Below are 21,849 nucleotides of genomic sequence, written 5' to 3'. Positions count from 1 at the left end.
TGTTTTAAATACATAGGTGTACACCACCTTATAAAGGAAATAAACACCGATCCAAAAAAATATAAAAGTTAATAAATTGTTTACTCAATATTCATAATTACAAAAATATTATTTATCCTTTACCTTGCATTCTTAGATTAATTGGTAGATTGCTCATAGAAAACTCGACGTTAAAAAAGTATAGTACTCTATCTTACAATAAATTCCTCACCTCATGACTAGTGTAAAAAGTATTGGGGATACAACCCATATATATAAACAATTTAATTCAGTAACCTTTCCTTAAAGGCATGAGTGATTGCACCTCTCGTTGGGTGATCACGAAATAAATCTAAACAAAAGCTAGGCACATGGGTGTGTATGGTGATACAATGAAAAGGTACGTCGACGTATATTCACGTTGCTTGTGAACGATGCAAAAGGGATTGGAGTACTTGAGTATTTTACTTAAGAGCATATTCTTATTTTATATTACTTAATAAATGGACCTTTTTTTTTAGATTTATTTTATGTATTATTAAAATACTTAATCGTTAATTTTATGATACTTAAAAATACTAAACAATGGAAGTTTCTTAACATTAGCTAAAACAAAAGGTTTATATTATCATATTATTTGTATTGTTAATATTATTTTAAGTTATAAATATATATTATGTTATAATTTACGTTTCCCTAGATTAAGAAAATACTTTGCTGCTAGAATTAATGCAGTATAGATTATTTATAGTGCCTGTTTTGTGACATAAAAAATTATATTCTTAGGACATACAAAGCATGGGTAGTTTGTTTACAAAACACGTGGCCCATGGGTGGAGCACACGGGAGAGGAGAGGGGGTTCCGCGCGGTTGGCGGCCCTGTCATATGGTGAAGAGATAACATGTCGGCGCGCGCAAGGCGCCGAGACACAAAACAAAAAATACCACGATGTCCGAAAGGACTTCTATGATGAGTTTTTTTTTACAAAGATGGCCTGGTTTGCAGGCGGATGTGCTATAAAAAAAAACACAGATAAAAGGAGGAATTTAGACAAACTCAGGGCACTGTCGGCCGTGAGGAAACAAAGTAGATTGCAACGCATTGTTACGCCGCCGGACACGGGTGCAACGACATGACCTTGCCTCCTCCAGCCGGTGAGGCGTGAAGGGGAGGGGTGATGTGGATGACAGGAGGAATGACACGCGTGCCTGATAAGGCACGCTGCCTCCACGGACGTAGCGCCGATGCGACGCGACGGGGCCGCGCGTAGTCTCACCGCGCGCAAACACAATCACAGTGGGACGTAAAACTCAAAATAAATTTTAAAATTGAAAAGCAATATAACTACAGGGTGTACCAGCGGTCAGTTTACACTATTATTACAAAATTGCTATTATCAAAAATTAATTTAAAAAAATTTTTTGTACTATTATTTTTATTTTAGATATGCTTATATTATTCAGGTATGCCTATAGATCAAGGAAACCATGCTCTGCTACCAAGTTGTAACACCCCTCGTGCCTCAAAATTGAATTATTTTAAAAGGAGCCTTGGAAACTTGCTGAATAAAAAAAGTTAAATAAATTGAATTACCAGAGGCGACACGAGGTGGGGAACAAACAAAATTTAGGAACTTCCTGTAACAAGCAAGGAGGAAGTGGGTGGATCGTTAAAATCAATAAATAAAAACTACACGATTAACTTGATCTATAGTTTCCCTGTTTTATTTGCCCTGATGAATTATCTTGTTTCCATTATTTTACATACAAAAGGTTTTAACAAGTTTCAAAGATTAAAAAAAGAAAAACGAAAAGGGGCCGGCCCGCGATTATTTAAAACAATTTACATTCTTAGTTTGAAATATAAACATTTGCATTATGAGTTTCACACCCAAAATTGGATGGATCCGATGATTACATTGATAATTAGTTCTATTCGTTCTACATGTTCTTGAGAAAAACACTGGTCGCTGGTGGGTTGGTCATCCGCTTAAGATAGTTCGTAGCTAGGTGAAGGGGAAATGTTGAATTTACATTACCATCCGGGGTCTTCAAACGATCACGTCGGGTAGTAGAAACGTTTCTTCTAATGTGACCCACGGAACAGGAAGGGGGGGGGGGGGGCACGAGATGGGAGCAATCAGTCTGAAAGTTAAAATACTGTAGCATCGTCTGTGTTTCGTGATTGGGTGAGTTTCTCCCAGGTACATATCGATTGTAACAACACCAATCAAAGTGATTCAGTGCGGAAGCAAACGCGTCCTGAGTGACTCGGTGAAATAAGGCAACGACTTCTCTCGCAGACGGCCGCCAATCACAAGGAAGAAACCACAGGTGCGGGTATACCTTGTTGTAGTCTAATAAGTGTTCAGATCTTTTCGCGAAAAATGCTTGCCCCTACATATAATATTTTTTTTCTCGCTGATTCTTAGGTTTGAGCGAGAAGTGTGGTCCCGTGAAGTGTTTCATCGTCATCGAGTTACAGTTGATGAAACTGTGAATTACGTGTTTGTATTGTGTATTGTGGCAAGATAATATTAATGAAAAGCCGATACATATTTTTTTTGGTAAAGTTACACCTGCATTTCGTTAAGTCGTTAGGCAATATAAACACCACAATCAGTGGCGGCTGGTGCCTTTTGAAAATGGGGGTTCACAACATTGGGCTCTTTATATAAAGAATCAACTAACCCCCCCCCCCTTCCCTTTTGAAGCGGGGGTCCGGGGGCCTCCCCCTGGAAAAAAAATTGGATTTTAAGGTGTAAAATGGTGCATTTTGGGCATTTTAAATCACATAAATTACAACAATTTTTTTCCAAGTTATTGTGGGGCGAAAGTGAAGTTTTTAACTCCAAAATAGCCACCGGATATGCAACTCACACTGATAATATAGCAAACGTTAAATTATGCAGAGTGAAGTCTTTCTAAATAAATACAAATGATTACCATAAAATGTAAAGTACCTACACAAAATTCTGATACAGTTTGCTAGCAAGAGTGTTATTGATGTGACCAGTTTTAAATAAGGTCTATCATTTTATCCATTGTGTTGTTGGTAATTATATATAAATAGATATATTGTATTTACAGCAGCATTACATTTACAATATTTAAATACAGTATTGACTTACAAAATTTGAAGTTACTCCCGGAAATTTATACTTTTCCTTTGAACTTAGTTTCCTTTAGCACTAAAATATAATTTCAGTAGTACAATAGTAGTATAAACATATGGTATTCACAAATTTAATTTAATTTTTAATCTTTTCCTTTGACAGAACTTTCTTTGAGCATCACTATATACACCTTAACTTGAAACGAATCTGAACAATTCACTGTAAAATGAGCTGAACAATTAATTACGCCTAAAAATGAAGTTGAACAATTTACGAACTCTGGTTTTAACAACATAGGAAAACATAATGTGATGATATTATTTAGAATATTATTGAAATTAAATGCTTAAGTGCAGTTCTTATAAACTAAATCTATCTTTCTCTGTTTTTTAGAAGAAAATAATTCAATGACCATGTCATTAAAATTTGGTATTTTGTTTATCATGTCCTTTTTCTATTGAAAGCATGGCTAACGCACTGAGTCTGTCTTCACACATTGTACTTCTTAAAAATTTTTTTATCCTCTTCAGGGTTGAGAAACATCGTTCAGCTTCAGCTGTAGTCATCGGAACAGTTGAAATAATAAGTAACAGTTTGTGTGTTTCCGTAAACGTGGTCTGTAAATTGTTTTCAAGGACAAACTGCAGAAGACTAGCTGATCCATCCATATCTCGGAAGTCGTGTCGCTTGTAAATTACTGCTAGCTCTGTTTTCAAACGAGCCTTATCTAAGAAAGGATACGTTTTGGTTGTTTGTTCAAGAAGATGAACAGGAAATTGCTTATCATATTCCTGGAAGTTTTGGGAATCAAAAAGGCATACCGCAGAATAATATGTCGTGAAAGAAAACCTCTCCTCTACTTGATTAGTAATCACGTCACATACTTCCTTGGCTGCAACAGTTCTATTTACATGAACATCTTCCACTTTCCTTTTTTCAGAATGCTGCTCTGGCACCGACATTTCAGCTCGCATTCTCACTTTATCCAAATTATCTCTTTCTTTCTCAAATGAAAGTCGAAAACTGTCAACATGTTTCCTGACTTTATCGGCATCGATGCTCCTTTTTTGTAGCTGATTAAACAAAATGTCTACGTGCGGCATTATATTGTGAAAAACTGTCAGCCAAAATACAAACACTGGATCATTCAACATGCGCCTAATAGCTCCCGACTGGTTGATTGTTGTTGACTGCTTGCATGACGACTCAATTTCGTTCATGCATTCAATCAGTTGTTTTCTGTACTCGTACTCCGTGTTAACAGTACGACTCTTAAAATTCCATCTTGTAGAAGAAGCACGAGGAATTCTCCTGCCAACAACGCCATCAAGAACAGCAATTCTCTGTGTGAGTGGCAAAAAAGTTAGTTATATCACTCAAATTGGAAAAGAATACACGGACTTGTTGGTTTTGGCTTGTAGATTGTGCCACAATTAAATTCAACTGATGCGCATAACAATGCACGTAATGCAGGGGCGCAACAACAGGGGGGGGCAAAGGTATTTCCCCCCCCCCCCCTCTGAAACCTTGAAGTGGGGGCAAACGGGGGCAAAGAAAGTGCTGTGTAATCAATTTTTAGATAATAAAACTGCTTAAATAGCACCATTTTCCACCTTGAAATACAAATTTTCCCGGGGGAGAGGACCCCCCGCTTCAATAGGGGGGATCGATGATTCTTTATAAAAAGGTATATTGCCCCCCCCCCCTTTGGAAATTTAGTTGTTGCGCCCCTGACGTAATGTGCATATATATAATTTTGTTGAATAATGGCCTGAACACCATTGTGATGCCCACTCATTACACTAGCCCCATCATAACTCTGAGATATCAATTTCTCGGGTTTGTCAACAATACTTTCCAAAACAATGCGAATACATTCTGCGATTGACGCAACATCATGTCCTGGAGGATTTACAAACTGCCAGAATCGTTCTACTGCTTGCCCGTTAGGTAACACATAGCGAAAAACTATAACCAATTGGAATAAAGATGATATGTCTGTCGTTTCGTCTGCAATCACTGAAACAAAACTTGGACATGAAATTTCTTTTTTTTCTTGGCAGACTTTAAGCATACAATCTAGCAAATCGTTTTGGATTTCTTTACAAGTCTCTTTGAAAACAGTTGCATTTGCAAGGTGGTCTTTCAAAGATTTGTCTAACTCTGCTGAAAAATTAACTAACCCTCTAAAAATTCCAGGATTAGCAGATTCTTGTGTCTCGTCGTGACCTCGCAGCGCGAGTTCAAACGCCCCGCAAATGTTTATACAATCTATAATTTTAGACAAGAGACAACGATTTTTTGTAACTTGCTCGTTATGTTGTTTAATGTTCAAACGGTAGGCACAATCAAGTTGTTGGCGAATGTCTAATTTCCCCAAAAGATGAAACTCCAGGACGGAATTCAAATGTGTTTCTGCACTCTCATGCTTCTTTATTTTTTTACTTAAGTGAGACAAATCTGAGACGCCAAAACTTACCCAACTAGATTCACCACTTCGTTTCGCGAAGAGCAGGCAGGGAAAACAATAGAGTCGGTTGGTTTCTTCGCATCCACAGATCCACGAGTTTTTCTCGTAAATGTCCTGCTTAAATTCTCTCCTGAACTCCCTATTTTTTGACTTAGTCACTTGCACTATAGTAAGTTTAGGCATTGGCCTGCCTGCTTGTTTTATTTTGATTTTCCTTTCCAATGACAAATTAGAGAACACCAGTGTTTTTATGTCCGAGACTGTTAACTTACTCAAGGCCATAACGAGTAACTTAACTTAGTAGTTAAAACAAACTTTTTAAACGTTGCACTAAACGCACTAAAGTAGAACAATAACACGTGACAAACAGCGCCGTCATCATTCTCGAAGAGCGAGCAAAAATGAGAGAAACAGGACAAGAAAATCGCCGCCTGAGTATTGGAGTGTTCTATGTCCACTTTATCAGTTTTTTATGTTATGGACACGAAATTAATATTAGTATTCATTTGCACTATATCCACACACGTCTACGCACATAAAAATGTTTGTTCTTAATTTAAGACCAATATTATTTTGTTCTATGTCATGATATTCATAGTTATTTGAACTTTCAAATGCCTATATCTCAGTTCCGACTTCAATGGACATAGAACACTCCAATTCTCAGGCGACGAAATGTCGCGCCGCGCACAGGATAGCGTTGCGCACGCCTGGACTGTGCTCCTAGGCTGGCTTATGGGCAGCTACCCCCACCACGTCGCTCCAAGCCGAGCGGCGCGCCGTCGCCCGCCTAGCCTCCATCGCACTTGCGATCCCAGCATAGCTGCGCTTACTCTACAGCGGCGGTTTCGGAAAATATTGCTAATGGTTATAAGACCACATGGGTTGCATTTATTTATTATTCGATGTGTATGATATTTAAGTATTACAATAGGCGCCTATTTAAATGAGGCGAGGGGGTTCACGTGCGAGTGTGCTCTAATGCAATAAGCGCCACTGACCACACTACAATGGGGAAAACACACACAAGCGTACACGCGTATCTGGACACAGGTGGTTACCCGATCTCGTAAATGTGGTAATTAAAGAATTTGTGTGGTAAGTACATACACTAATTATGTCATTAAGATATATGGCACGTGATAACAAATTGTTTACCAATCAGCGATCAATCATATCATTCCATCTTATCTGACGCGTGTAAACTGGTGGCAGAATAACCTGCTTTCTGTTGACCCACTTGCAATGGCATTATGTGGATTTTTGTGTTTTTTTTTTTACTGATGATAAGAACATAGAATGGATTCGTAAGGCTCTACTCAACGGATGAAAATGAGCACAAGAGTTGCGCAATGGCCTGTGTCGTAAAGCAGGCGACATTTATTTCGGCTAACCCGGTTACTCGAGCAATGATTGGGCAAGTCCTTGGTGCTCGTGATATAGTAAGCCGACCGCCATGTTGCGAGAGTTCCATCTCCGGGCAGCCTTCTTTTCACAGACGAGAGAGCCAAACTCCCGATCGTGCATCTTCGGTTTTTTTTTATTTTAGACAACTCATGATAACTAGAGACCCGTGAATTTCGCGGATTCAATGACCTCCAGGATTGACTCCAATATCCTCTACACACTCGGGCAAATGCCAAATGTTCATTGGCTGCTGACTTGTGAGTCGTCTCGACTGGGTGGCCTGTGATTCGACACTTCTATGAGTGAGGGTCTCTAATTGGCCCTCAGTCCTCCAGATTAACAGTGGACCAATGACAGAAGCAGCACTAAGGTATAATTATTTGAATTTTAGCATAACACGAAATGAATTCGCGAAATTCACGGGTCTCTAATGATAACTAATGGTTAGAGACCTGCAAAATTCGCGGTTTCTATGGCCTTCAGGATAGACTGCACATACCCCTGTACACTCGGGCAATTAACGCAAGTTCATCGGCTGCCGACTTGTAAGTCGTCTCAGCTGGTTTGTCTGTGATTCGATCCTTCTTTAGTTGAGGGTTTATAATTGGTTGAGATTCGTCCAGATGAACAGTAAGCCAATAGCAAAATTAGCTAAGAGGTATATGTGTTTGAATTCTAGCCTATCACCGAAGGAATCCGCGAATTTTGCAGGTCTCTACTAATGGTAAATTAAGTTAGGTTAGCTACATTATAAATACTTTAAAACATTGTGGACGGTTGATTTGGTTAGGATGGCTACATTAAAGATACTGTGAAATCATGTAAACGGTTGCCTAGCCCTGGATAGCTACATATTAAAAAGTTATTTGCTAAGCAACCTTCGGGGAACTTCGGGCGTGGCTCTCTCGTCTGTGAAATGAAGGCTTCCCCCCCCCCACCCCCCGGCTCAAACAGTTAACGAAGCATTTACCAGAGGCTGCGTGGCCTCTGCGTTATACAGTCAGGGCCGCTGAGAGAATTTGTGGGCCCCTGGGCAGCTGGGGTAGTAGGCCCCTTCCTTTTTTTTTTTTTGCATACCACTACTACGTAGGGCTATAACATAAATATATATGCTATCGTAAAATTGAATCCTTCATTTAAACATACATAACGATTTCCTAGTTACGCAAAAAAAAAGAGAGCATTTGCATGTATTATCTCAGTGCACTTTTACATTGTTAATCCCATCAAAATACAAATAATAATTAATTTTGATGTATATATTGCTAAAAAACAAAAAATCTTAAATGGTAATCAGATATTGCATTATTATATGAGTGTTTAAAATACATAAGTATAATAATTTATTCTGAATGTAAATATTATTAAAATAATTTAAAGTAATAATCAATTTAATTACTTCGAAAACATCAAGCACACTGAACCACGTTCATTACATTGAAAAATTTGTAATACATATTAATTATTTATAACGTTCCAGGGACGTCGGAACGTTTTCATTAATGGGGGGGGGGGGGGGTGCGAACAGATGTATCACACTTACCTCAGTCATAGAGCGCGGAGGGTCTGGGGGCCCTCCTCCGGAAAAATTTGGAATTTTAGATGCAAAATATTTAATGAGTTTCCGAACCAAAATATTAAATATACCATTCCAAGAATTTGATGACGTAGTATGTATTAAATACTACTCTGACAGTAGATGTAGTACAATTTAAATATAATACCATCTAGGAATTTGCAATCATTTTACAGTATATTGACAACTATAAATTTGATTTTCTAATCAATGTGATCACCAATGTAACGTTTGTAACTACTGGTTGAGAAAAATACTACTACGACCAAACATTTATTCTGGGAAAAGGAGGGGGCAAAATGCTACTCTCGCCCCCCCCCATGCATAACAGCACGGGGGCGACTCGCCCCTGCTGACCCCCCCCTCCCCCCCTGTTCCGACGTTCCTGTAACGTTCCCAATTCTGCTACTACGCAAGTATTTTGGTGTGAACTGAATGTTACAAGTACCTACTGCTCGGTTAGGTTATTGGTTATCGACTGTAGTTTTAGGAACACACAAAACAATTATATATATATTGTACAAGATGTTTTAATAGCAGGGGGGGGGGGAACGTTTTTCCAGCCATTTATTTTCCACTTCCCAGCCGGGCGCCCGGGCCCCTAAAGCTACCGGGCCCCTGGGCATTTGCCCCTTTTGCCCCCCCCCCCCCCCTCTCGGCGGCCCTGTATACAGTACGTCACTGAAAGAATGTCCCAGTTATAAAATTTAATAGTATCGACTGTTAGGCGTCGTGGAGTTATGGTTCAAGGTCACAATTAAAGAGTAGCTCAAACAGTTTTAGATAAGCGCATGCGAGGATTCTGCTTTGTTGTTTCCTCTCTTGTAGCGCGAAAGAACGGCTCTTCCTCCAGTTAGTAGAGGGTGAACCTGTAAACTTTATTTAGGAACAGGATGAAGACTCACCCCATCGGAATCTCTTTGTACGAGAGTGGTTGAACGTCGAAGTCCCTGGCCGTTGGATTGGTCGTAATGGTCGAGACGACAGAGTTTTTTTTTTATCGCAGGCCTTCATGTTCACCTGACAGCCTTGCTATTTTTTTTCTTTTGTGGCTTTGTTAAAAAATAACATGGGCATATTTATGAAAATTACTAACTATTATGCTAAAAATCTGTACCAAATGAATTAAAATTAGAGCTATAACCGTTACTTTTTTCTTTTACGAAGGTTATTCAAAACACAGAATTTAAAATATACTTACCAAAACTGCCCAATATAGGGGTATTTAGTGTGTGTCTGTGTCTGTGTGTGTATATATATATATATATATATATATATATATATATATATATATATATATATATATACACATACACACACGTAAAACAAATATGTTTAATTTTAAAAAAAGTTAACGATCTCTTTTGTTTCTTCCATTCGTATTTGACCTAAACCTTTCCAAACTGCATTGTAAATTTATGTATCCAAAAGTCTAACAGCCAAAATACTTCACCAGCAAATACATTACAGTATGTTACATCTTATGTCTATGCTTCGTAAAACGTTGCAGTTTATTTTTCACTAAATATGTACAAAATACTCGTAGGACAACGTTGTCTTTATAAGGATATTCTGTGGACGCTCTTAAATAAGTGTTCAGTTCAAATAACTGCCGTGTAGCCACCACTTATACGTTGGTATCTTAGAAACAGTTTTTTTAAAAAAAAAAAAAAAACCTCTATCCAAAATGACGTTTGTCGAAATCAAAGTTCAGGGATATCCCCCATTTCTGACATCACGAACACAATATACTATCGGCTAAGTGAAATTGGGCTTGCATTTAGCACAACTCAATACGTGCCATTTAATTTATTTTTATTTAACAGAGTCCTGCAATCAAAAAAAAAATCTTCTTGCAAAGGCCAATCGTTTTTTTAAAAAATATATGAACTATTTCATTTAATGAAACACCCGGTACATTTTTCGTGCAGAAATCAAAGTTAAATACGAGTTGTGCGCTGTCTGCGAATCTTCTGGAGCGACTTCACGTAAAATGATGAACTTACAGTTTCAAGATTTGGTAGAAATATTCGTCTGTCGCCTGGTGGTGAAGGCCGTGTTGTAGTCGATGTCAAAGTCGAAATGAGGCCATTATTTCGCGGCACGCTCGAAAACTCGCCCGCCACACTCGCCCGCCGAGTCGGCGGGGCGCAGCACACTCGCTTCTCCGGTCGTAAACTTCCAACAGTGCTCACCATCGCTCCAGGTGGTATGTGAATGAAACAGAATCGATGCTTCTCCAATATGGCACGCAGTCGGGAACGTAACCAAACTTTTGAATAAATTAATTCATACAACTGTCAAAAATATATTTGGACGGTCTCCGGGTAAAAGGTAACAAGTCACGTTTTGGTGATTTTTAGTCAACAAGTCACTTAAACTCTTAAGTATACTTAGAATATGTAATACATTTTTAATCATTGGCAACTATGTTGGTAAATATGTTGGTAAATAAAAGAATAATGCAAGAAAAATTTAAGTATTCAAATTCAATTTATAAGAGTTTTTTGTTTCTCCTGCAATAAGTGAATTCTTGACTTGTTACCTTTTACCCGTATACCGTCCATTTATATGATAAAAATGGTCTATATTTTCCAAACAACCTAATTAAAAGCTTTATATCCAAGGAAATTAAAAATACCTTAAAATAGCAATAGTATAGGGAAGTATGTTCTGGCGCAAGAGCCTGGAGCGGGTCAATGACCGACCTCCTCTGACGATATGGCGGCCATTTTTGTTTTCAAATTTCATCAAAATTCCTAGAAATTTCCATTTTTAGAGAAAATTTCCCATTTTATTCCAGAAAAATTCCAAAAGTCGAAACGTCCTTAAAGCAGCTTAAATTACCCCATGTCCAAGCCGCCCTAATACGCTGGTGGGGCGCTATGATCTTGACCTCCATTGTTGCACTTTTCGTTGCGGCCGCCATCTTAAAATTCGGTAATTATTATCCGATTTTAACAGGAAAAAATTTTTAAATTTATATAAATATGAAATATATCACTGTACACTCAATGAAACTGAGAACTCTGTACTATGTGCTCTATGTGGTAATCAACTGTCATGTGGAGATGCCCTGAAATTACAAAATACTTGCTTCGTACTCTAAGAAGTCTGTAGAAAACAAACTCCTGCAATTGGCTTATTTTTTGTACTTGTAGAATTTCTGTAATGATTTTTTTATTTGTAATTTTTTTTACCTGTAATTTTTTGGTCATTTTAATTATATTTTATTGCATTAAGCAAGTTCGAACCAAGGACAGATATCTATCGAATCAATCATTATTTTAACAAGTGATTTTTAAAATGATTTTTTGGAATTTTCCCGAATTTATAGCTTAAAATGTACAGACAAGATAGCGGGCGCCACGGTAATAAATGATTCCTGCACTCTAGAGGGTAAAATTTTTAACTAAAATGGCAGTGCCAACGCGCTGTAGCAGACGAAAACAATATGTCGGATATAAGATGGCGACGTCCAGCAGGCGAAAACACGATAGCTGTCATGACCTCATACGGTTTGGCGTAATGTCTACCTTGGCATTAGTGGTGGCTTCCGTGGAGGAAGCATCCGTCGCCATTTTTCATTTTGTTCTCGCCAGGTTCGAACCGAAAACTCCATGATGTAGGTGCGTTTTTTAAAATAATTTTTTTTTTATAAATTTTAACAATTTTCCCGTTAAAATCGGTTCATAATTACGGAATTTACAGATGGCGGCCATAACGAAAAGTGCAACAATGGTGGCCGAGGTCAAGGTAAAAGCTCCCCACCAGCGGGTGGCTTGGCCATGGGGAATTTAAGCCGCTTTCGGGGCATTTCGAAGTTTTGAATATTTCTGGAATAAAAACGGGATAATTTCCCTAAAACGGGAATGTTCCCCTCAAAATAAGGAAATTTATACGAATTTTGAGTAATTTTTAAGGAATTTTGATGAAATTTGGCACCAAAAATGCCCGCCGTGATGTCAGAGGTGGTCGGTCATTGACCTGCTCTGGGCTCCTAGCTCCAGCTCCTGCGCCAGAACATACTATCTATTTAAAAAAAAAAAAACTTAAAATGTAGAGTGGTGCTGATATTCCACAATGCTGCGCGCAAATTATCGCCTCAACCGCCTCTGCCAGCGTGAGACTTGACCTGCCTCAGCGCTGATAAGTGGAAAACTCCTGCGGTGATCTGTTGAGACTGCCTCGCAGCCGCTTCATAGATACATCATCAACACGTGATCGAGGCGCTCCTGGCGGGACTATCTGGCATGACCAGAGACCGGATAAATTCGCGGTTTCATTTCGCGATAGGCTAGAATCCAAATGTGTTTAACTTTTTGCTTCTTCGGTGATTGGACCACCGGTTGTCTGAAGGACTCAGCTTCCAATGAATAGTCCTCAACGAAAGAAGTATCGAATCAAAAGCATTCTAGTTAGTATGTTTCTCGAGTCAGTAACCAATCAGCAGATATAATTTGTCGGAGTGCATAGAGGATCTTGGAGTCTATCCTGTAGGTCAATGAATTTGAAATTTTTCCTGTCCCTAGGCATGACGTTGTCGCTGTTACTGGTTTGCTAGTGCCAAGTAGGATAGAAGAAGTTGACGTATACAGCTCATCAACATGAAATATACCGGTCACTGACATGACTAACTAGTGTGTCAGCTCCAACTAGCTGCCAATAGGAACACCCCAGTATAACTGGTACTGGTTCACTAGCGTCTATTTTACCTACGTTTGCTCACCAACACACACTCAAAAACATCTAATCGAGAAGCTCACCGGTGGGACTGGTGGCCCTTTCACACGGGCAACTCAGTTGCCAGCGATCGATCGCTCACAAGTTGCCAGGAACTAGCAACTGCAGTCGCCACGCCGGAAACTTTTCAGCGATAGTTGCCCAATTGCTGAGGAGATCCCAGCCGATAGAACCCAGTGTTCAACTGTTTGCTGAAGTGAGTGACGCGCTCTTGTTATATGGGCGTTACATCCCTTTTAATGGCATTGATAATGGGCGAATGTGTGCGTAAGGTCTGCTAGAGACGTGCAACATCTAACCCATGTAAAAAGCAAATTCGTATGTTCTCATGTTATAAATACACTTGTAAAACGAAATTCGAACACAAAATTTAACGTAGAATTCTTTTAAAAAAATGTCGAGCGTGATAAATAAACAAAAATTGTGTTTCAGATACAATTCTGGACGCGAATCACACGTAGTTTTCGCACTCGCAGCTAGAATTTATCGTATCAATCGATTTGCAGACTCCGATTAAAGCGAAGAAGACCTGGAAAAATACTAAACCCGGTTCTGGACCTGATTTTCGACAAGGAATTTTATAATATACTGCGCATCTTGTTAAAATGCACTAAACAGTTAATACTATAAAGTTTCCCTTTGTCTTTGTGAACTTTGGTTCGCGCCATCCGCCACAGATGGCAGCACCGTGGGTTTACATTCCCGTACCACGTGACTTGTGTTACATTCCCGAAATTACTCCTACCAAATGCCGTATACCGAGAGCTAAGATGTTGCACATAAATAAATAATCAAGAAAAAAAATTATTTATGGACGCTTTCTATCAATGCTGCCAGAGTGCATGTAGCCTTCTCTTTCATGTTTCCTCAATTTTATACTGAATATTTAAATTAATTTTTATAACTGCTTTATAATGTCACTAGAAACGTTCAACGAACTGAGTCAAATTTTGAAACTGGTGTTGAAGTATTGTTGATGCATACCTGTTGAGGAACGAGTTGCAGTCACAATCAGGTATTAATTGTATGAATGACATGACACAATAAAATGACCAGACAAATGTGCAACACTTAATGAACAATAGTTCTTTAGAAAAATATATTATCATGAGCTAAATATATCAAGAATAATTCCAGCTTATTATAGCTTTATAATAACCAGTTAGTAGGGACCGGAAAAATTCGCGGGTTCAATGACCTCCAGGATGAACTCCACAGTTCTACGTACACTCGGTCAAATGTCACCCACTCATTGGCTGCTGTCTTGTGAGACGTCCCAACGTAGCAGCCTGTGATTCGATAAAGCTTTGGTCGGGTGTTTCTCATTGGCCCAGAGTCATCCAGGTGAGTTGTGAGCCAATAGCAGAGGCAACACTGAGTTATAACTATTTGTATTTTAGCCTATCTCGAGATGAATTCGCGAATTTTTCCGGTCTCTACCAGTTAGTACTAAGTTGATGATATTGTACGAGGTTCATAAATTCAGTACCACATATTTTTTCTACGAGTTTACTAGCGTAATCAACGTTAGAGATTTCCCACAGGGCTGGCCACTCATGACAAACTCAATGAATGTCTCGGTACCAAACATAGAACGCGTGTTTTGCAGTAAAAAAGAAGGAAATTTGACGAGAGACAGTTGCCCGTATGAAAGCTCTTACTTAACTGAACGAACATTGGCTGACAGTGGTGGCGCGCAATTTCTGGGCAACTGACGCATGGCAACTGGCGCATGAAAAATCACTTAAGTTGTTTGTTACCTGACATTACAGGAATGAAAATGTTTTTTTTTTTTGCCAAACCAAAGGCAGGTAGTTTGGCACAAGTCAAAATTTATCAAATGCACACTTTACCGTTGCCAACGTGCTTCAAGTACATTCCGCTAGAACTGAGATCACACTTTTAAAATCTTGAAGCAACAGACGTGACTGAATAAAGTTACTTTCCCACACTGGCCGGACGGGATTTCTGCCACGGCACCACCCGAAACTTACGTACAGCCAGGTTCAGAGCGGCCTTCCCCAGATTATCGTACATGGTCATCTGTAGCACAAGTTGTCCACGACTGAAAATTAAAGCATGCGGAACATAAAAGACTGGTACGGAGAACAAATATAAAAGTGATAAAATAAATTTTAAATCTTATATAATTAAAAATATATAAAGAGAACAAAATAATTTTCACTAAAAAAATTACAAAACAGGATCCTATGACAATTGTGACCAAAAATTAGAGCAACAATTAAATGTTAAGAAAAAACTATTAAGGGAGGCGTTGGCAACACGTCTCAAATTAAGAAAAAAATTAATAAATCATCCTGGAGATTCGTCACAGTATGCAATATCTTTTCAAATGTTGTTATAATGACTAATAGGAAGTAGCACTCCAATGATAAAACTGGTGGTACGGATTGCCGCATTGTTTTTTGAAAGAAGATTGTTTCCATCTGCAATGAGCGCATGTCTCACCCACACTTAACCCTGACGCTTGTGTAGTACCTAATATATTATGTGGTAACCTAGTCCTAGTAAAATTTAACATAGCACGCAGAGCGTCGAGGCGAGGCTTGTATCAGCAGTAGTAGCGACCAGTGCGACGATGCGAGGTCTGTTTAAGCAGTAGTAGTGACAACTGTGACAAGGCGGGGCCTGTATCAGCTGTAGTAGCGACCACTGCGACGAGGCGGGGCCTGTATCAGCAGTAGTAGTGACCAGTGCGACGAGGTGAGGCCTGTATCAGCAGTAGTAGTGACCAGTGCGACGAGGCGGGGCCTGTATCATCAGTAGTAGCGACCACTGCGACGAGGCGGGGCCTGTATCAGCAGTAGTAGTGACCAGTGCGACGAGGCGGGGCCTGTATCAGCAGTAGTAGTGACCAGTGCGACGAGGCGGGGCCTGTATCAGCAGTAGTAGAAACCAGTGCGACGAGGCGGGGCCTGTATCAGCAGTAGTAGTGACCAGTGCGACGAGGCGGGGCCTGTATCAGCAGTAGTAGTGACCAGTGCGACGAGGCGGGGCCTGTATCAGCAGTAGTAGTGACCAGTGCGACGAGGCGGGGCCTGTATCAGCAGTAGTAGCGACCAGTGCGACGAGGCGGGGCCTGTATCAGCAGTAGTAGCGACCACTGCGACGAGGCGGGGCCTGTATCAGCAGTAGTAGTGACCAGTGCGACGAGGCGAGGCCTGTATCAGCAGTAGTAGCGACCAGTGCGACGAGGCGGGGCCTGTATCAGCAGTAGTAGCGACCAGTGCGACGAGGCGGGGCCTGTATCAGCAGTAGTAGCGACCACTGCGACGAGGCGGGGCCTGTATCAGCAGTAGTAGCGACCACTGCGACGAGGCGAGGCCTGTTGAAGCAGTAGTAGTGACCAGTGCGACGAGGCGGGGCCTGTATCAGCAGTAGTAGTGACCACTGCGACGAGGCGGGGCCTGTATCAGCAGTAGTAGTGACCAGTGCGACGAGGCGGGGCCTGTATCAGCAGTAGTAGCGACCACTGCGACGAGGCGAGGCCTGTTGAAGCAGTAGTAGTGACCAGTGCGACGAGGCGGGGCCTGTATCAGCAGTAGTAGTGACCACTGCGACGAGGCGGGGCCTGTATCAGCAGTAGTAGCGACCACTGCGACGAGGCGGGGCCTGTATCAGCAGTAGTAGCGACCACTGCGACGAGGCGAGGCCTGTTGAAGCAGTAGTAGTGACCAGTGCGACGAGGCGGGGCCTGTATCAGCAGTAGTAGTGACCAGTGCGACGAGGCGGGGCCTGTATCAGCAGTAGTAGTGACCACTGCGACGAGGCGGGGCCTGTATCAGCAGTAGTAGCGACCACTGCGACGAGGCGAGGCCTGTTGAAGCAGTAGTAGTGACCAGTGCGACGAGGCGGGGCCTGTATCAGCAGTAGTAGTGACCACTGCGACGAGGCGGGGCCTGTATCAGCAGTAGTAGCGACCACTGCGACGAGGCGGGGCCTGTATCAGCAGTAGTAGCGACCAGTGCGACGAGGCGGGGCCTGTATCAGCAGTAGTAGCGACCACTGCGACGAGGCGGGGCCTGTATCAGCAGTAGTAGCGACCACTGCGACGAGGCGGGGCCTGTATCAGCAGTAGTAGCGACCAGTGCGACGAGGCGGGGCCTGTATCAGCAGTAGTAGCGACCACTGCGACGAGGCGGGGCCTGTAACAGCAGTAGTAGTGACCAGTGCGACGAGGCGGGGCCTGTATCAGCAGTAGTAGTGACCAGTGCGACGAGGCGGGGCCTGTATCAGCAGTAGTAGCGACCAGTGCGACGAGGCGGGGCCTGTATCAGCAGTAGTAGCGACCACTGCGACGAGGCGGGGCCTGTATCAGCAGTAGTAGTGACCAGTGCGACGAGGCGGGGCCTGTATCAGCAGTAGTAGCGACCAGTGCGACGAGGCGGGGCCTGTATCAGCAGTAGTAGCGACCAGTGCGACGAGGCGGGGCCTGTATCAGCAGTAGTAGTGACCAGTGCGACGAGGCGGGGCCTGTATCAGCAGTAGTAGTGACCACAGCGACGAGGCGGGGCCTGTATCAGCAGTAGTAGTGACCAGTGCGACGAGGCGGGGCCTGTATCAGCAGTAGTAGCGACCAGTGCGACGAGGCGAGGCCTGTTGAAGCAGTAGTAGTGACCAGTGCGACGAGGCGGGGCTTGTATCAGCAGTAGTAGCGACCAATGCGACGAGGCGAGGCCTGTTGAAGCAGTAGTAGTGACCAGTGCGACGAGGCGGGGCTTGTATCAGCAGTAGTAGTGACCGTTGCGCCGAGGCGCGGCAGTCTTTGAGGCGGGTAACTGTGTGCCGTTACCGTTGGGAGTGCGGCGTTGCCAGTTTCACAGCCCGTCACTCTTTATTCTTATTCCCGCTGTGCGGCTTAAATAGGTTAGGATGTAAATTCATTTTAAAATTAACCTACGAATTATGACCTTAAATTCTTTTTAACAGATTCTTTATCAAATACCCAACTGTACTCTTGGTTTAGATTTAATGGACATCAATCTTACAATTAAGTTACACATGATGACCTTAAATGAAATGGTTATAACAGTTTTGTATTCACGACCATTTTCTTAATTTGCACGAAATATTTTTTTTTTTTTTTTCTCTAAAATCAGGATACTTTCAAACGGAACGTCTAACCATTGATTAACACCGTGCTGTTTCTCAGTTGCAGCCGGTTTCACAATGCCTCGTTTTGTTTTGACCAAGTCTTTGTTAGTTCTAGTATGTGCTTCCCAGTGTATGTTTAGATAAAACCAATGATTAATTTGAGTATAAGCATTGTTGATCAAAATCTTTAGAATAGTTCTGATAACTGGGCTAATTAAAACATTCTAAACAAGCATGGTGGTCTTTCTTGACCGATTGAGGACATTTAGTTTTACATTATTGTCTTAGCATATTATTTGTGAACAGATTTGGCAATGGTTTTATACCTGATTTGTGATTATAATTCTGTATCAAATTGTTTAAATGTTTTATTTTTGTAGATTTAAAATTTGAAATAAATAATGAGACTAATGTAAAAAAAAATATATTTCTGATTTACTACCGAAGTATCTTATTACTGATAAATTCCGCAACATGCAGATAGGATAAAGTAATTTAAAAAAAATAATTTTTTATTGGTAAAATTACATGCAAATAACCGACAAACAGTTCATAATGGAACACTTAGCAAAAATTTATAACAGTTTGATACTTCTATGAAAAGAAGGATGTGAGATGAACACATGCACATATTATAACGCGTACTTATGTAATATTAAGTCCATTCTTCATAATAGACAGAAAAGTACCAAACAATATTATATGATTTGATAACAGATAATACACAAAAAAATGTTTAGTTTTTAGATACATTTGTTTCTAACAATGTTTGCTTATTTAAAAGAATACTAGATTTCATTTTCGTTGATCTATTAATCTAATCAAAATTGTTGGTGATAACCTACCACTTGAACACTTATTCTGCACACATTATTTCACCACTATTGTTGCAAAATTATGTTGTTAATTTTCCGATATTTACCTTAGCTGTTTTTAGGTCCTTACTAAATAAAATTAGCGTTTTGTATATTGCAGGGTAATTTACTTTAAAAATAAGTATATTAAAATAAACAATCGAATCCATATTGTTAACTGCTAATATACAGACAAGTTAAATGAAATGTGTGGTAACTATCCGGTGAAATATGTTCCAAGTAACTCAGCTAGAGAGAGTTGTGCTTAATTTGAGCAGTGTCCTAGTGCAACAGCACTTGGAAGACCAGTCCTGGGTGGTGTTGGCTTGTTAGATGTGCAGTTGGCCACTTGGGCGGTGATGGCTTGTCGGATGTGTAGTTGGCCACTTGAGCGGTGTTGGCTTGTCGGATGTGCAGTTGGACACTTGGGTTGTGTTGGCTTGTTGGATGTGCAGTTGGCCATTTGGGCGGTGTAGGCTTGTTGGATGTGCAGTTGGCCACTTGAGCGGTGTTGGCTTGTTGGATGTGCAGTTGGCCACTTGAGCGGTGTTGGCTTGTTGGATGTGCAGTTGGCCACTTGAGCGGTGTTGGCTTGTCGGATGTGTAGTTGGCCACTTGAGCGGTGTTGGCTTGACGGATGTGCAGTTGGACACTTGGGCGGTGTTGGCTTGTCGGATGTGCAGTTGGCCACTTGGGCGGGGTTGGCTTGTAGGATGTGCAGTTGGCCACTTGGGTTGTGTTGGCTTGTTGGATGTGTAGTTGGCCACTAGAGCGGTGTTGGCTTGTTGGATGTGCAGTTGGCCACTTGGGCGGTGTTGGCTTGTTGGATGTGCAGTTGGCCACTTGGGCGGTGTTGGCTTGTCGGATGTGCAGTTGGCCACTTGGGCGGTGTTGGCTTGTTGGATGTGCAGTTGGCCACTTGGGCGGTGTTGGCTTGTTGGATGTGCAGTTGGCCACTTGGGCGGTGTTTGCTTGTTGGATGTGCAGTTGGCCACTTGAGCGGTGTTGGCTTGTTGGATGTGCAGTTGGCCACTTGAGCGGTGTTGGCTTGTTGGATGTGCAGTTGGCCACTTCAGCGGTGTTGGCTTGTTGGATGTGCAGTTGGCCATTGGGCGGTGTTGGCTTGTCGGATGTGTAGTTGGCCACTTGAGCGGTGTAGGTTTGTTGGATGTGCAGTTGGCCACTTGGGCGGTGTTGGCTTGTCGGATGGGTAGTTGGCCACTTGAGCGGTGTAGGCTTGTTGGATGTGCAGTTGGCCACTTGAGCGGTGTTGGCTTGTCGGATGTGCAGTTGGCCACTTGGGCGGTGTTGGCTTGTCGGATGTGCAGTTGGCCACTTGGGCGGTGTTGGCTTGGATGTGCAGTTGGCCACTCTGGCGGTGTTGGCTTGTTGGATGTGCAGTTGGCCACTTGAGCGGTGTTGGCTTGTTGGATGTGCAGTTGGCCACTTGAGCGGTGTTGGCTCGTCGGATTTGTAGTTGGCCACTTGAGCGGTGTAGGCTTGTTGGATGTGCAGTTGGCCACTTGAGCGGTGTTGGCTTGTCGGATTGCAGTTCGGATGTGCTGGCTTGTACTGCACATAGTTTCATTACAAATGTATAATTTGCTATATATCTGAATAACTCAGCTGATATCAGTGACACAAATTTATTTTAGGTTAAGTATTTAACCTTGAGCTGTGCTTTAAACATTATTAAATATTAATTAGGCCTATGTAGTAAATTCATGTAATAGCTATATATATGTATATATATATGTATATATATGTATATATATATATATATATATATTTCTTTTACATAGCATCGAACATTTCTGAGTTTAAAAGTTTACGAAGTGTTACAAATTTCTGAAAAGTCAGTACTGTGCTATTTGAGGGTGCTATGGATCTTCTTTTTAACCAATACATAGAGACCTGCAAAATTCGCGGATTCATTGACCTTTAGGATAGACTCCACAGTCCTTTAAATACTCGCGGAAATGACACCTGTTCATTGGCTACTGACGCGTGAGACGTCTCAACAAGGCTGTCCGTAATTCGGCACTTTCTTGGTTTAGTGTTTCCCATTGGCACACCGTTCCTCGGATAAAATGTGGGCAAATCGCAGAAGCGGTACGAAGGTATAGTTGTTTTGATGCTAGCCTATCGCGAAATGAATCCACGAATTTTGCATGTCTCTACCAATACATTATCTGAGAAGCCGTTTGATGTCGTATACAAATTTTTGGCTGCGTAGTGTTAACTCCAGTATTAACTCTACAGTATAATCGATTTTTTGTTACGTCGTGTTTCGACCGGGCGATCTTTATCTGACTGGCTATAATTGTCGCGGAAGCCCTTATTTTTCTCTGCGCCCGGTGTGCTTCACCCCCTTTTGCTTGGCGTTTATTGTTTATTGTTATAAGTATGTTTCGCGAAGTAATCTGATCGTTAGGGGCAGGCATTTTTCGCGAATAAATCTGGATGCCTCTTAGACTGCAACAAGGTATAACCGCACCCACGGTTTCTTCCTTGTGATTGGCGGCCATCTTTGAGAAACGTTATTGCCTTATGTGACCGAGCCACTAAGGACGCGTTTGAATCCGAACT

General features: G+C 41.4%; 1 protein-coding gene across 1 annotated transcript in view; it reads left to right on the top strand.

Annotated features, from left to right (window-relative positions):
• Nucleotides 1-21,849, top strand: part of LOC134528837 (BRD4-interacting chromatin-remodeling complex-associated protein-like) — a 242,869-nt gene that overhangs the window by 46,025 nt on the left and 174,995 nt on the right. The window lies entirely within an intron of this gene.

Source organism: Bacillus rossius, chromosome 2, assembly GCF_032445375.1.
Source record: "Bacillus rossius redtenbacheri isolate Brsri chromosome 2, Brsri_v3, whole genome shotgun sequence".
Classification (NCBI taxonomy): Eukaryota; Metazoa; Arthropoda; class Insecta; order Phasmatodea; family Bacillidae; genus Bacillus; species Bacillus rossius.
This window is presented reverse-complemented; position numbering and strand designations above follow the sequence as displayed.